Here is a 17,332-nt window from a genome sequence, read left to right as displayed (position 1 = left end):
TCCTGGGATGCTTGTTTCTGGTCCTGGGATGACCTGGCCTTGCAGTTCCGGCTGAACTGTTCCCATGGGGAACAGGGTAATGGTTGATTTGCATATGCCTGAGTGGCATGGTGAGCAAAAGAACAATGGATTAAACCCAGATCTGTGACTGGAGGTGAGTGTTTGAAAAGTTTCAACACTCTGTCCATCATCCTTTTGTGCTGCTAAAGTTGCCCTAAGTGGGGAGGGTATGCCCAGACCTAGGTCCCTTGCTCACTGTACAACTGGTTTCAAGCTAGCCTTGCTGATTAAGGGTGATACCCTGGAACCCGTCCTAGGATGCTTGTTTCTGGTCCTGGGATGACCTGGCCTTGCAGTTCCGGCTGAACTGTTCCCATGGGGAACAGGGTAATGGTTGATTTGCATATGGCTGAGTCAAGCTGGTGTGGCATGGTGAGCAAAAGAACAATGGATTAAACCCAGTTCTGTGACTGGGGGTGAGTGTTTGAAAAGTTTCAACACTCTGTCCATCATCCTTTTGTGTTGCTAAAGTTGTCCTAAGTGGGAAGGGTATGCCCAGACGTAGGTCCCTTGCTCACTGTACCACTAGATTGAAGCTAGCCTGGCAGATGAAGGGAGATACTCTGAAACTGGTCCTAGGATGCATGTTTCTGGTCCAGAGAGGACCTGGCCTGGCCGTTTGGGCTGGACTGTTCCCATGGGGAATAGGGTAAAGACTGATTTCCATATGGCTGGGTCCAAACTTTGAGGGCATGGAGAGAAAAAGAATGATGGATTAAACCAAGATCTGTGACTGGGGGTGAGTGTTTGAAAAGTTTCAACACTCTGTCCATCATCTTTTCGTGTTGGTTGCTAAAACTGCCTTCAGTGGGAATGGTATGCCCAGCCGTGGGTCCCTTGCTCAGTGTGCTACTGGACTCAAGCTAGCCTGGTTGATGAATGGTGATAATCTTAAACCAGTCCTAGGATGCTTGTTTCCGGTCCAGGGAGGACCTCGCTTGACAGTTCGTGCTGGACTGTCCCCATGGGGAACAGGGTCAAGACTGGTTTGCATTTGGGTGGGTCCAAACTGGGGTGGAATGGTGAGCAAAAGAACGATGGATTAAACCCAGATCTGTGCCCAGGGGTGAGTGTTTAAAAAGTTTCAGCACTCCTTCCATCATCCTTTTGCGTTGCTAAAGTTGCCATAAGTGGGAAGGGTATGCTCAGACGTGGGTCCCTTGCTCACTGTGCCACTGTATTAAAGCTAGCCTGGCTTATGAAGAGTGATACCCTGAAACCGGTCCTAGAATTCTTGTTTCCTTTCCAGAGAGGGCCTTGCCTGGCAGTGTGGGCTGGACTGAGGGTCAAGACTGATTTGTATCTGGCTGGGTCCAAACTGTGGTGGCATGGTGAGTAAAAGAACTCTGGATTAAACCCAGATCTGCGACTGGTTGTGAGTGTTTGAAAAGTTTCAACACTCTGTCCATCATCCTTTTGTGTTGCAAAAGTTGCCCTAAGTGGGGAGGGTATGCCCAGACGTAGGTCCCTTGCTCACTGTGCCACTGGATTCAAGCTAGCCTTGCTGAGTAAGGGTGATACCCTGAAACCAGTCCTAGGATGCTTGTTTCTGGTCCTGGGATAACCTGGCCTTGAAGTTCCGGCTGAATTGTTCCCATGGGGAAGAGTGTAATGGTTGATTTGTATATGGCTGGGTCCAAACTGGTGTGGCATGGTGAGCAAAAGTACAGTGGATTAAACCCAGATCTATGACTGGGGGTGAGTGTTTGAAAAGTTTCAACACTCTGTCCATCATCCTTTTGTGTTGCTAAAGTTGTCCTAATTGGAAAGGGTATGCCCAGACGTAGGTCCCTTGCTCACTGTGCCACTGGATTCAAGCTAGCCTGGCTGATGAAGGGTGATACCATGAAACTGGTTCTAGAATGCTGGTTGCCGGTTCAGGGAGGACCTGGCCTGACTGTTCGGGCTGGACTGTTCCCATGGGGAACAGGGTCAGGACTGATTTGCATATGGCTGGGTCCAAACTGAGGTGGCATGATGAGCAATAGAATGAGGGATTAAACCTAGATTTGTGACAGGGTGTGAGTGTTTGAAAAGTTTCAACACTCCATCCATCATCCTTTTGTGTTGCTAAAGTTGTCCTAAGTGGGAAGGGTATGCCCAGACATGGGTTCCTTATTCACTGTGCCACTGGATTCAAGTTATCTTGGCTGATGAAGTGTGATACCTTGAAACTGGTCCTAGGATGCATGTTTCCGGACTAGGGAGGACCTCGCCTGGTAGTTCGTGCTGGGCTGTTCCCATGAGGAACAGGGTCAAGGCTGATTTTTATATGGCGGGGCCCAAACTGGGGTTGCATGGTGGATAAAAGAACAATGGATTTAATCCACATCTGTGACTGGGGGTGAGTGTTTGAAAAGTTTCAACACTCCATCCATCATCCTTTTGTGTTGCTAAAGTTGTCCTAAGTGGGAAGGGTATGCCCAGACATGGGTTCCTTATTCACTGTGCCACTGGATTCAAGTTATCCTGGCTGATGAAGTGTGATACCTTGAAACTGGTCCTAGGATGCACGTTTCTGGACTAGGGAGGACCTCGCCTGGTAGTTCGTGCTGGGCTGTTCCCATGAGGAACAGGGTCAAGGCTGATTTGTATATGGCTGGGCCCACACTGGGGTTTCATGGTGAACAAAAGAACAATGGATTTAACCCACATCTGTGGCTGGGGGTGAGAGTCTGAAACGTTTCAACACTCCATCTATCATCCTTTTGTGTTGCTAAAATTGCTCTAAGTGGGAAGGGTATGCCCAGATGTGGGTCTCTTGCTCACTGTGCCACTGGATTCAAGCTAGCCTGGCCGATGAAGTGTGATACGCTGAAACTGGTCCTAGGATGATTGATTCTAGGTCCAGAGAGAATCTGGCTTGGCTGTTCAGGCTGGACTGTTCCCATGGGGTGCAGGGTCAAGACTGATTTGCATATGGCTGGGCCCAAACTGGGGTGGCATTGTGAACAAAAGAACGGTGGATTAAAACCACATCTGTGACTGGGGGTGAGTGTTTGAAAAGTTTCAACACTCCGTCTATCATCCTTTTGTGTTGCTAAAATTGCCCTTAGTGGGAAGGGTATGCCCAGATGTGGGTCTCTTGTTCACTGTGCCACTGGATTCAAGCTAGCCTGGCTGATGAAGGGTGATACCCTGGAACCAGTCCTGGGATGCTTGTTTCTGGTCCTGGGATGACCTGGCCTTGCAGTTCCGGCTGAACTGTTCCCGTGGGGAACAAGGTAATGGTTGATTTGCATATGGCTGAGTGGCATGGTGAGCAAAAGAACAATGGATTAAACCCAGATCTGTGACTGGAGGTGAGTGTTTGAAAAGTTTCAACACTCTGTCCATCATCCTTTTGTGCTGCTAAAGTTGCCCTAAGTGGGGAGGGTATGCCCAGACGTAGGTCCCTTGCTCACTGTGTAACTGGTTTCAAGCTAGCCTTGCTGATTAATGGTGATACCCTGGAACCTGTCCTAGAATGCTTGTTTCTGGTCCTGGGATAACCTGGCCTTGAAGTTCCGGCTGAATTGTTCCCATGGGGAAGAGTGTAATGGTTGATTTGTATATGGCTGGGTCCAAACTGGTGTGGCATGGTGAGCAAAAGAACAGTGGATTAAACCCAGATCTATGACTGGGGGTGAGTGTTTGAAAAGTTTCAACACTCTGTCCATCATCCTTTTGTGTTGCTAAAGTTGTCCTAAGTGGAAAGGTATGCCCAGACGTAGGTCCCTTGCTCACTGTGCCACTGGATTCAAGCTAGCCTGGCTGATGAAGGGTGATACCATGAAACTGGTTCTAGAATGCTTGTTGCCGGTTCAGGGAGGACCTGGCCTGACCATTTGGGCTGGACTGTTCCCATGGGGAACAGGGTCAGGACTGATTTGCATATGGCTGGGTCCAAACTGAGGTGGCATGATGAGCAATAGAACAAGGGATTAAACCTAGATTTGTGACAGGGTGTGAGTGTTTGAAAAGTTTAAACACTCCATCCATCATCCTTTTGTGTTGCTAAAGTTGTCCTAAGTGGGAAGGGTATGCCCAGACATGGGTTCCTTATTCACTGTGCCACTGGATTCAAGTTATCCTGGCTGATGAAGTGTGATACCTTGAAACTGGTCCTAGGATGCATGTTTCCGGACTAGGGAGGACCTCGCCTGGTAGTTCGTGCTGGGCTGTTCCCATGAGGAACAGGGTCAAGGCTGATTTGTATATGGCTGGGCCCAAACTAGGGTTGCATGGTGAACAAAAGAACAATGGATTTAATCCACATCCGTGACTGGGGGTGAGTGTCTGAAACGTTTCAACACTCCATTTATCATCCTTTTGTGTTGCTAAAGTTGTCCTAAGTGAGAAGGGTATGCCCAGACATGGGTTCCTTATTCACTGTGCCACTGGATGCAAGTTATCCTGGCTGATGAAGTGTGATACCTTGAAACTGGTCCTAGGATGCATGTTTCCGGACTAGGGAGGACCTCGCCTGGTAGTTCGTGCTGGGCTGTTCCCATGAGGAACAGGGTCAAGGCTGATTTGTATATGGCTGGGCCCAAACTGGGGTTGCATGGTGAACAAAAGAACAATGGATTTAATCCACATCTGTGACTGGGGGTGAGAGTCTGAAACATTTCAACACTCCATCTATCATCCTTTTGTGTTGCTAAAATTGCTCTAAGTGGGAAGAGTATGCCCAGATGTGGGTCTCTTGCTCACTGTGCCACTGGATTCAAGCTAACCTGGCCGATGAAGGGTGATACGCTGAAACTGGTCCTAGGATGCTTGATTCTAGGTCCAGAGAGAACCTGGCTTGGCTGTTCGGGCTGGACTGTTCCCATGGGGCGCAGGGTCAAGACTGATTTGCATATGGCTGGGCCCAAACTGGGGTGGCATTGTGAACAAAAGAACGGTGGATTAAACCCACATCTGTGACTGGGGGTGAGTGTTTGAAACGTTTCAACACTCCGTCTATCATCCTTTTGTGTTGCTAAAATTGCCCTAAGTGGGAATGGTATGCTCAGATGTGGGTCCCTTGCTCACTGTGCCACTGGATTCAAGCTAGCGTGGCCGATGAAGGGTGATACGCTGAAACTGGTCCTAGGATGCTTGATTCTAGGTCCAGAGAGAACCTGGCTTGGCTGTTCGGGCTGGACTGTTCTCATGGGGCACAGGGTCAAGACTGATTTGTATATGGCTGGGTCCAAACTGGGGTTGCATTGTGAACAAAAGAACGGTGGATTAAACCCACATCTGTGACTGGGGGTGAGTGTTTGAAACTTTCAACACTCCGTCTATCATCCTTTTGTGTTGCTAAACTTGCCCTAAGTGGGAAGCGTATGCCCAGATGTGGGTCCCTTGCTCACTGTGCCACTGGGTTCAAGCTAGCCTGGCTGATGAAGGGTGACACTCTGAAACCAGTCCTAGGATGCTTGTTTCTGGTCCTGGGAGGACCTAGCCTTGCAGTTCCGGCGGAACAGGGTAATGGTTGATTTGCATATGGCTGAGTGGCATGGTGAGCAAAAGAACAATGGATTAAACCCAGGTCTGTGACTGGAGGTGACTGTTTGAAAAGTTTCAACACTCTGTCCATCATCCTTTTGTGTTGCTAAAGTTGCCCTTTGTGGGGAGGGTATGCCGGGACGTAGGTCCCTTGCTCATTGTGCAACTGAATTCAAGCTAGCCTTGCTGATTAAGGGTGATACCCTGGAACCAGTCCTAGGATGCTTGTTTCTGGTCCTGGGATGACCTGGCCTTGCAGTTCCAGCTGTACTGTTCCCATGGGGAACAGGATAATGGTTGATTTGCATATGGCTGAGTCAAACTGGCGTGGCATGGTGAGCAAAAGAACAATGGATTAAACCCAGATCTGTTACTGGGTGTGAGTGTTTGAAAAGTTTCAACACTCTGTCCATCATCCTTTTGTTTTGCTAAAGTTGTCCTAAGTGGGAAGGATATGCCCAGATGTAGGTCCCTTGCTCACTGTACCACTAGATTCAAGCTAGCCTGGCAGATGAAGGGATATTCTCTGAAACTGGTCCTAGGATGCGTGTTTCTGGTCCAGAGAGGACCTGGCCTGGCCGTTTGGGCTGGACTGTTCCCATGGGGAACAGGGTAAAGACTGATTTCTATATGGCTGGGTCCAAACTGTGAGGGAATGGAGAGAAAAAGAACGATGGATTAAACCCAGATGTGTGACTGGGTGTGAGTGTTTGAAAAGTTTCAACACTCTGTCCATCATCTTTTCGTGTTGCTAAAATTGCCCTCAGTGGGAATGGTATCCCCAGACGTGGGTCCCTTGCTCACTGTGCTACTGGATTCAAGAAAGCCTGGTTGATGAATGGTGATAATCTTAAACCAGTCCTAGGATGCTTGTTTCCGGTCCAGGGAGGACCTTGCTTGGCAGTTCGTGCTGGACTGTTCCCATGGGGAACGGGGTCAAGACTGGTTTGCATTTGGCTGGGTCCAAACTGGGGTGGCATGGTGAGCAAAAGAGAGATGGATTGAACCCAGATCTGTGCCCAGGGGTGAGTGTTTAAAAAGTTTCAGCACTCCGGCCATCATCCTTTTGCGTTGCTAAAGTTGCCATAAGTGGGAAGGGTATGCTCAGACGTGGGTCCCTTGCTCACTGTGCCACTATATTAAAGCTAGCCTGGCTTATGAAGAGTGATACCCTGAAACCGGTCCTAGAATGCTTGTTTACTTTCCAGGGATGACCTTGCCTGGCAGTTTGGGCTGGAATGAGGGTCAACACTGATTTGTGTATGGCTGGGTCCAAACTGGGGTGGCATGGTGAGTAAAAGAACGATGCATTAAACCCAGATTTGTGACTGGGTGTGAGTGTTTGAAAAGTTTCAACACTTCGTCCATCATCCTTTTGTGTTGCTGAGGATTTAGCTATGGCAAAAGAGTGAGGAACTTTGGTGTGAAAATGATTCTCTTACGAACTATGTATAGTCTATTAAAATAAATATGCTATGGCAATAAGAGGGTTAAGTTGGAAGTGAGCAAACAAACCTATCTGCCATGCTTCCTTCTTTCCCTGCAGTGTCAGCCTATTTAAGGTAGGAAGGTAAAACAGCACATGCAGTCACAAGCTTGTTAGACAACTTTGGTCCTCATTATTGCTTTGGCGGTCTCAATTTGAGAAAACCAAAGCCATGGGCGCCAGAAGACGGCCAGTGCTGTCGGTCTTCCGCACACCATAATGTGGATACTGCCGGATTTCATCCACATTTAGGGGCATATTCATAATCTGTTTGCACCGAATTAGCGTCATTTTTTTTTACTCTAATTCGGTGCAAAACTAACTCCTTATTTATACTTTGGTGCTAGACCTGTCTAACGCCAAATTTATGGAGTTAAAATCATTTTTTGGAAGTGGAAACCTACCTTGCTTTAATGAGATGCAAAGTAGGCGTTCCCGTGCAAAAAAATGACTCAATGGCCTTACCGCCATATTTATATTCCTGTGCCTAAAATGGTGCACAGGAGTGAGGAGGGGTAAAAAAATAGTGCAAATCTTGCTTTGCCCGATTTTTTAACACCTGGGTCAGGGCAGGCGTTAGGGGACCTGTGGGCCTATTTCCATGGTGGAACACCATGGAATAAGCCCACAGGTGCGCTCCCCAGTCCCCAAGGACACCCCCACCCATACCAGAGGGACAGCGGAGGATGGGGGACACCATTCCAGGTAAGTACAGGTAAGTATTTCATTTTATTTTTTAAAGTGCCATTGGGGGCCCTGAAATGGGCCCCCGTACATGGCACTGGGTGCAATGGGCATGGCCAGGGGACCCTGGTCCCCTGTGCTGGCCATTGAGTTGATGGGCATGATCCCATGTTTTCTAAGACAGGAGTTATGTGGTATGGATGGTTTTGCATCAGACAATGCCTCTAGGCAGGTTAGAGTCATTTTTTTTACTCTAACCTGCCTAACGTAATTTTTTGGTGCAAAAAACCCTTGTTCCATACTGTCAGCCCAACCTGACTAAAGTCATTTTTTTTGCCACTAGCTTACCCTTTGCACCTGCTTTCACTATTCCGTAAATATGGTGCCCGGCTAGTGCACAGAAATGGTGCAAATCGGTGCTAAACTTTTTGGTGCAAAACTGAGTTGGTGCAGTTTTGCGCCAAAAAGTATAAATCAGGGCCTTAGTGTGGAAATCTGGCAGTAGCCATGCTGGGGGGCGAGGTTCCTGGGCGGTGCTACCACCTGCACTGTGGGACACCACCAGCCATATTTTGACCAAACAGATGGCCTGGCTGAGAGGGGGGTAGGGGTGTGGGGTTGCGGGGGTGCTGTGATTTTAGGGGAGACAAGGGGTGGAGGTTGTGGTGTTGCTTTGATTCTAGGGGTGGCAGGTGGTGCAGGGTAGGGAGTTAGGTAATTGCTGGAGAATTGGGTGAGCCTTCTACCGGTGACAGGAAGGAATTCCCTGTCACTGATAGCAGTACCACCATGTTTTTCGTGGCGGTAGTACTGCCCCAAAAACCATGGCGTTAGGCAGGCTCATCATGTGTGGACCGCGGTTCATAGTGGTGATGTGGTGGGTTGGCTATGGCCAACCGGCCACACTCATAATGTGGCGGCATACACCACCAGCCTGTTGGCGGTGATACCGCCACATTAACCCTGGCGGTCAAAAGAGCAATAGGATCAAAATGAGGGCCTTTGTCTACTACAGTGTGTGTTCTTTGCCCAGCAGTGATCATGTTCAGGAAGTGCACAATCAGCCTATAATTTTCTGTGCCTGGAGAAGCACTAAATGAAGACATTGTAAATTACCAATGTGTATCTCACCCTTCCAGTAATAAGATTTCTGATAAACAGCAAAAAGGTGATTTTGTTGGACAACAATAATAATTTTAAGGTCATGCTATTACAAATTTTTATCTATTAAATATGTAAATATTGACATGATATACTTATCTATAAACTTCACAGACGAGTAAAATTAAATTACTTTAACCTTTGATGGCAGGCTTTACGTGAGCGAAATACCTGTGATATGCGCTATGCTGTACTAAGATGCACCATAGAGGTTTTCCCTTTATTGACATCTCTTTATCTTCTCTGCCTACCTCTCCCTCTGACTCCGTCTTTCTCTATTCTGTGTCATTTTCAGGATATTTGAAACTAAACAACACATATTTTACTGTTTTCATGAGACCCTTTTACTACATGTTTTAGCATATGATTAAGCAATTTTTGGCATCATGCAGTTTTGATTTATCACAAAGTTGGCCCCACAAAATATGCTTTGCCTATGGCCTCCACAATCCTTAAGAAGTCATTGAGATGCACAATGCCAAACATGCTGATTGGCATTTGTGTTTAAATTTAATATCAAGTTTGAATGTTAGGTGCTTGATTTCAGAATGGAATATTCCAAAACACCTCCTGAAAGAACCTGGAAAAAAGCATAAATATCATTCACCCCTTCCTTCAGTGGCATAATTGAGAAAATGCTAAAAACAATGACTGAGCAGAGATCCAGCTTGAACCCACACCTAGAAGCACATGTTCATTGGGTCATTACCTACTAACACAATCAAATCTCACTGACATATTTTTTCATCGGGTGCTCCAAAACTAATCTCATCCGTAAGAACACATATTTGTTTAAGTACAATTTTCTGTTTATACCGCTCGTTTGCATGGCTGCTGTAAAATACCAAACGCTTGATTTACAAAGATGTCCCTGTGAGTTGCTACCACTGCCTTACTTCTGAATCCCACTTACTCTTGGAATTCAGGAGTTGGTAAATATTACTGTAAGAGTAAATCACAGAAAAAAGCTTTATGAATGGGGCACCCATACATTTTGGGCCTCATTACGAGTTTGGCGGTGTTTTGGGAAGACTGCCGTGGTGACGACTGTCAAAACACCGCCATGTTGGCCGTAATCCGAACACCGTATTAAGAGTTACGCTGTGAAGTCTGCCAAAAAACAGCCACATTTCTGAAACTGCCAGGACATTGGAGGAAAGAAAAGAGGCGTTTCCACTACCAGCACCGCCAGCCCAACAAGATTCCACTCACTAAATTATGATCCACAAATCACCACAGCAGTCCTTCCATGGTAAAAAACTATTGGCGGTTCAAAACGCGGCAGCCTCAACACACTTCGGCCAAAACTCCACACCACATTGGATACTTTGAAAACCGCACACCTGACACAAATCCACACACCAGACACACCTACTCACTGCACTACATAACACACCCGTAAACAGCCCACAATCTTTTCCATCCAGAATACCATATGCATACACAGAGAAGCCAAAATGTTAAGAATTTGTACTTGTACACTATTGTCACAGATACACATTTCACTCAGCACACACCCACATCAGCGCACCAACCACAATACACACATCACAACATTTATGTCACACATTTGTCTTGTCCTGCATGTTCCCTCACCACCTAAACCCACCAATGAACCATTTTACCCACTCCACCTCTTACCAAATCACCTAATGCCCTTCTCTGGAATGCCACTTCTCCATCAAGCCCAACTGCCCTCACAGATCTTGGAAATGGCATGTTCACTACTGACTAGTCGTAGCACTACGACTCCCAGAATGCACTAACCCATCATTGTGAAAACCTGGAATGTGCATGACACGTCACATGCAATGCATGTCCAATTAAATTGCTAGCTACACCATCTAAATTGTTATAGTATAAACAGTACATGACAATGACAGCAATGCAATGGCATACTCACAATAGCAACCTAAGCAAAGCACAGGTATAGCTGAGTGATCATTCAGAAAGGTCACAGATCCAATATCCCAAGACACAAATAGACTTACTTGGGTTGGGTGGTCAGATGACTGAGTCGATGAACATGCACCACATCTAGATACAGGTCAATGTCCCTTGTATACTCACATACTGTGTTCCTACGAGGACACCAGTGTTGATTGTGCAGCTATAATGTATGACATCCAGCAAGCCTGACTATTCAGAGGTGACAGAGGTGAACAGTCATGTCACTAATCAGACAATATCAGATCCCATCTGCATTGCAATCTGTACCAAGTCACAGAGTTGTATGTACAACTAAGGTATGCTGTGCAGCAGCTGTCAATGTCATTGCAGGGAATCATGTTAAAGCACTGTCTGCATTTCACACAAATGCTGCAAAACACCCTTTTTAACATTAACTCTGTGTCTCACTCCCTCCACAAGTAACCTTGCCATTGCCTCCATTGAGAGGATACCAGAGACTGTCATTCCCCCTCTAAATGAAGGCCCCAGTGAGGACAACACCTTTGGATGTCTGGACACTGAGGAACAACCTGGCCCATCTGTGACACCTGGTCAGTCAACGAGTCTCAGCCTGATCCTGCCCACATCAGCTCCTACCAACACTGTTGCATCAACATCACAGGCAACCATTCACCTTCAAACCTGTGTCCCAAGGACTGTATCATCCATTGTGTGCCCCACAGTACAGGTACCTGAGTCTAACCTTGCCACCCCTGACAGTGATGGACCTGCAACCGGTAAGAGTGGGCACACTGTGCCAGGGCCACAGGTACGTGGGTGTAGGGCGTATGGGAGGGATGCTGTGGGCCAAAGGATTGACCCTTTGTGGGACACAACTGATCAGGGAACCATCTCCCAAGTCTTGGGAACCTACCATAGCTCCCAAGACAGGATGGGCCGGGTAATCACTGTGATGAGGGAAGATCAAAGACTTCAGATGGACCACCACCACCAGGAATCATGCAGCAGTGGCAGGCACAAAATGCCCACATGGCTACCATTGCAGGGGTGCTGAGGGACATCAATACCAACCTGACTTCCTTTGCTAGACAACATCTGGCCCCTTCCACTAGCAATGAGACATCTGACCCTTCAACAACTGCGGCTGCTAGTGGAATGGAGGCCCTTCCAGGGGAAGGACATGCGTAAGACACCCTTCCCTCTGTAGCTAAAGAACCCCCGCCCGCTGCAAACGTGGACGTCCACCCAAACATCCAGCAGGAGCAGATGCCAAGACCAAACCCACTGCCAGGAAGTGACCCTCTCCTGATTAGTCCACCTTTTGTGCCACAGAGACACCCTGTTGACTGTTCTGAAACTAAACTCCATTTTCCGATGGTACAAAGATACTAGACTTTTGTTACCAACTGGTGTAGCTAGTACCCTGATGAAATCATCCACCATGACTTAACCCATCACTGTTGCGTTCACTTATGCTAGTATCATTGTTACGGATTTCCTTTTGATATGCACAGTAAATCACACGTAAACACAGGTCCTATGTATGTGTCCTTTAGAATCCATGTACAATAGTTATGCATGCCAACTCTGGTGTGGTCATGTCCCCCTGCACCAAACAGCCATTGTAATGGACATAAAACGGGGACTCCATCAGCAGGATACTCATTACAACAGAAATGTTACAGGATAGATGTCAAAGAGGTTGAAATCCACTTTTACACAAATGTATAGTTAGTATTGCAATCAGCACATACAGCATGACTGAGCGTACCATCAGGATGTATGCAATGGTGTCATACAATGCAAATACACAGGATACAGAAATCAGGGTCCTGGTAACCTACCTGCAAAGCAAGGGTACACTGATAGGTCCTATGTATCACCTGATTTAGGCTCTTCACATACTCATACCATAGCTTCCAAATCACATATCCCATGGAACATACAAAAATGATCACTAAGGTACCCAGTACTGAAACCATTCACTAACATCGGTCTCATACCTGTAGGATTGTCACTCACCTATGTCAGTCTACAGTGACATGCACCTTGGACTGCAAAGTTGTTGTTGTTCCTCCGTCATTGTCGATGATGACCAAGGACATCACGCTCAGGAGGTTGACTGGGTACTGTGTGTCCAGCTATGGCTGATCAGTGTGATGTGGGCTCGGAAAGCTCTGCCACAAGTTGGGCACAAGTGGTCTGCTGGATTGGTTAGTAAAGAGTTGGCTATGGATTTGCGCAGCTCATGCTTCTTCTGTGCCTCTGCAGTCCTGCTCTGCACATAGGAGGTAGCACCATTGCTGATGCAGCTTCGCCCGGTAGGGCAGTCTTGCGCTAGGGTTTCCAAGAGTCAGAGTCAATGCCAAAACACTTCAGAGAGACTTTCAATGTGTCCTTGAAGTGCTTTTGTCTGCCCACCGTGTGTGTGTTTGCCTTCTATTAGAAATGGGGTCTTTGGTTGGCAGTCAGGTTACCCCCTGTCCAAGCAAGGACCCTAACTCCAGTCAGGGTAGGTCACACACAATCCAAATTATCTTGTGCCCACCCTCTGGTAGCTTGGCACTGATCAGTCAGGCTTAACTTAGAAGCCAATGTGTAAAGTATTTGTGCAATAAATCATACACTAACACCATATAGCACTACAAAAATACACCACACAGTGTTTAGAAAAATATATAATATTCATCTGGATAAATGCAGGTCAAAATAATTAAAATGCAATATATGTTGAGATATGACTGAAAAGTGATATAAAGGTGGTCATTCCAACCTCGGCTGTAAAAGGCGCTTACCGCCGTGCAGAAGACCGCCATAACACCGCCGCGGCCGCGGTAAACCGCCACGGTCATTCTGACCCACAACAGGCAAACCGCCAAAATACAGACATCCACAAAAGTCCGCCACACCAAAGGGCAGCGAGAAACTGGCGATGACCAAACCTCCACCGTCACGCCAACAGAAATACGCCCACACTATCACGACATACGAATCCACGCGGCGGTCTTTCAACCGCGGTATTCCATTGGCGGTACACACCGCCGGCCTCAAAATACACACACATATACAAAACACAGCCACATTGGACAATTCGAAATACACACACCTGATACACATACACACACCACTCCCACACACCCAACACAATATAAAACACACACCCTCATCACCCACAAACCCTTACTCCTAGAGATTCGTGAACACGCACAGAGATAAGAGACCCGAGCACACAGACGCGCAATTCACTGTCACCCAGCATATCTACCACGCACGTCACAATACACACCAATACACATCACCACACTTAGCACCACACAATCCACCCCACACATCACCCAAACCACGCCATGGCACCGCAAAGACACCCCAGGTTTTCTGACGCTGAACTCAGGGTCATGGTGGAGGAAATTGTACGGGTAGAGCCACAGCTCTTCGGGACACAGGTGCAGCACACCACCATTGCCAGGAAGATGGAGCTATGGAGCAGAATAGTGGACAGGGTCAATGCTGTGGGACAGCACCCAAGAAATCGGGACGACATCAGGAAGCGGTGGAACGACCTACGGGGGAAGGTGCCTTCCATGGTATCCAGGCACAACATCGCGGTGCAGCGGACTGGCGGCGGACCCCCACCTCCTCCCCCAGAATTTACAACATGGGAGGAGAAGGTCTTGGCGATCCTGCATCCTGAGGGCTTCGCAGGAGTAGGAATGGACTCTGGTAAGTCATATCTTAATTACTACATCCCCCCAACCCCACCAGCATGCCAACTCATACCCCCACCCTCACCCCCACCCCCATCACACCTACTCCTTGCAAATGTCTCACCCTCACAACCCACCCATCCCAACACCAAGCCCTGCATGCGACCACTAAGCATGGACACCCATCACCTAAGCCTGCCCACTGCACATACCCATCCCCCCCCCACAAACCACCCTCACAAAAGCCCCCACACAGGAATGCAAGCACAGGGGTACACGGGCACCCACCCATTGCACGCTATGGCACACACAGAAGCAATAAGGACCCGAACGCCACGTCACCGCACAGGAGGGTCCACAAATGTCCACTCCACCCCCAGAAGAGGCCCACAGTGATGACAGCACCTCTGTCTCCCTGGATCTAGATGACCAGCCCGGCCCATCGAGGACCTCTGGACAGTCGGTTCCCCTCAGACAGCCACAGGCCACAGCAGACCTTCCCCCCTCTGGGAACACCAGCACAGCACCCACCCAGCGGGCCCATATCTCTGTCCCCAGGACACGTCAATCAGCGGTGTGTCCACCACTACAGGGCACCCAGGTTAACCCACCACCCCAACAACAACAGGGACCTGGGGGCAGTGGTAGTGGGCACACGGTCCAGGGGACAGAGGCCCAGGGAAACAGGGGAACTGGGAGAGCTGCTGTGCGAAGGGGGGGGGACAGGCCCAGGGATCCCACCCTCCACGAGGCCCTCTCCTCCATCATGGGAGCATACCACCACTCCCAGGAGACGATAGCGACGGTCCTGGCCAGGTTTTGGAGATCCAGCTTCTGCAGGAGCAACAGCATATGGGGTTCAGGGAAGAACTAAGAAACATCAGTATCGCCATGGGCACCATCGTAGTGGCTCTGAATGAGGTAGTCACCACATTGCGGGACACTGTTGCACCACAAAGGGCCCCTGACACTAGCATGGACCAAGAACTGCCTACCACCTCTGGCGCTAGTGGACAGGAGGCCCCGACACAAGACCAACAGGCCACCAGAACCCCACCCCTGCAGAAGGTGAACCACCCCGCAAGAGGGCCCTGAGATCCAGGAAGAAGACAGAGTAAGATGCCAAGCCCCCCGCCAGCAAAGGATACCTCCCTGATTGTCATCCCACTGTCCCACATTGACACACTGTCCATTCTTACACTGCCCCTGCTCCACTTTCCACAGGCATCTGGACAATGCACCTGTGATACTGATAGTCTGGACTCTGCCATGGACAATCCTCCACCATCACACCTCAACGATTTGCAACCACCCACCAATTTAGAGCACTGTAATAAACACACTTATTGCATAAAATAATCTGGAGTCTGGCTGTGATTATGTACAAATGTATTAGACATTACCGTGCAAAATGGCATATTCACATTGTGATGCCAACATACCAATGTCACACAGCTGTAGTCCATGGGGAAATAAAGCAGATGTCACGCAGTGGGGCCATATCTCTGAAATTGGAAGGGAAAGTCACAACTCAGTTACCATACACTGGGGGAAAAGGACAGACCGTAGAGAGGTTGTAGGGGTTAAGTATATGTAATATGCCGGTGTGGTTTCTTACCTGTGTGTCATTGAAAATACTGCTGTATTACTGTGTTCCTGTTCTCTATGTCGTCCTCTTCGCCTTCCTCCTCTTCACTCTCCACAGGCTCCACAGCCGCTACAACACCACCATCTGGACCATCCTCCTGCAGAAAAGGCACCTGGCGTCGCAAAGCCAGGTTGTGAATCATACAGCAGGCCACGATGATCTGGCACACCTTCTTTGGTGAGTACATTAGGGATCCACCAGCCATATGGAGGCACCTAAACCTGGCCTTCAGGAGGCCGAAGGTCCGCTCGATCACCCTCCTAGTTCTCCCATGGGCCTCATTGTAGCGTTCCTCTGCCCTTGTCCTGGGATTCCTCACTGGGGTCAGTAGCCATGACAGGTTGGGGTAACCAGAGTCTCCTAATAGACACACACGGTGCCTCTGGAGTTGACCCATCACGTACGTAAGGGATGCTGGTATTCCGCATGATGTACGCGTCATGCACTGACCCAGGGAACTTGGCATTAACATGGGAGATGTACTGGTCAGCCAAACACACCATCTGTACATTCATGGAATGATAACTCTTCCTGTTCCTGTACACCTGTTCACTCCTGCTGGGGGGGACCAAAGCAACATGTGTCCCATCAATGGCACCAATGATGTTGGGGATATGTCCAAGGGCATAGAAATCAGCCTTCACTGTAGCCAAATCCCCCACCTCAGGGAAGACGATGTAGCTCTGCATGTGTTTCAACAGGGCAGACAACACTCTGGACAACACCTTGGAAAACATGGGCTGGGACATCCCTGATGATATGGCCACTGTTGTTTGAAATGACCCACTTGCAAGGAAATGGAGTACTGACAGCACCTGCACTAGAGGGGGGATCCCTGTGGGTTGGCGGATTGGTGACATCAGGTCTGGCTCCAACTGGGAACACAGTTCCTGTATAGTGGCTCGGTCAAGCCTGTATGTCAGTATGACATGTCTTTCCTCCATTGTCGACAGGTCCACCAGCGGTCTGTACACGGGAAGATTTCTCCATCTCCTCGCATGTCCCAGTGGACGGTGCCTATGAAGGACAACAGCGAGCACAGAGTCAATCAACCCACAGGTACGTAACAACAGCTTGCACATAACACGATTCCCAATGCATTGAATGGCTTGTATGAGTGTCGATGCAAGGCCTAGGTATGTGTGACGCAGTAGAAAATAAGGGATGTGGGCCCTTGAAATGGCGGCTGCCTGACCTGTG

Source organism: Pleurodeles waltl, chromosome 1_2, assembly GCF_031143425.1.
Source record: "Pleurodeles waltl isolate 20211129_DDA chromosome 1_2, aPleWal1.hap1.20221129, whole genome shotgun sequence".
NCBI classification, from domain to species: Eukaryota; Metazoa; Chordata; class Amphibia; order Caudata; family Salamandridae; genus Pleurodeles; species Pleurodeles waltl.
Note: the sequence above shows the minus strand (reverse complement) of the source record.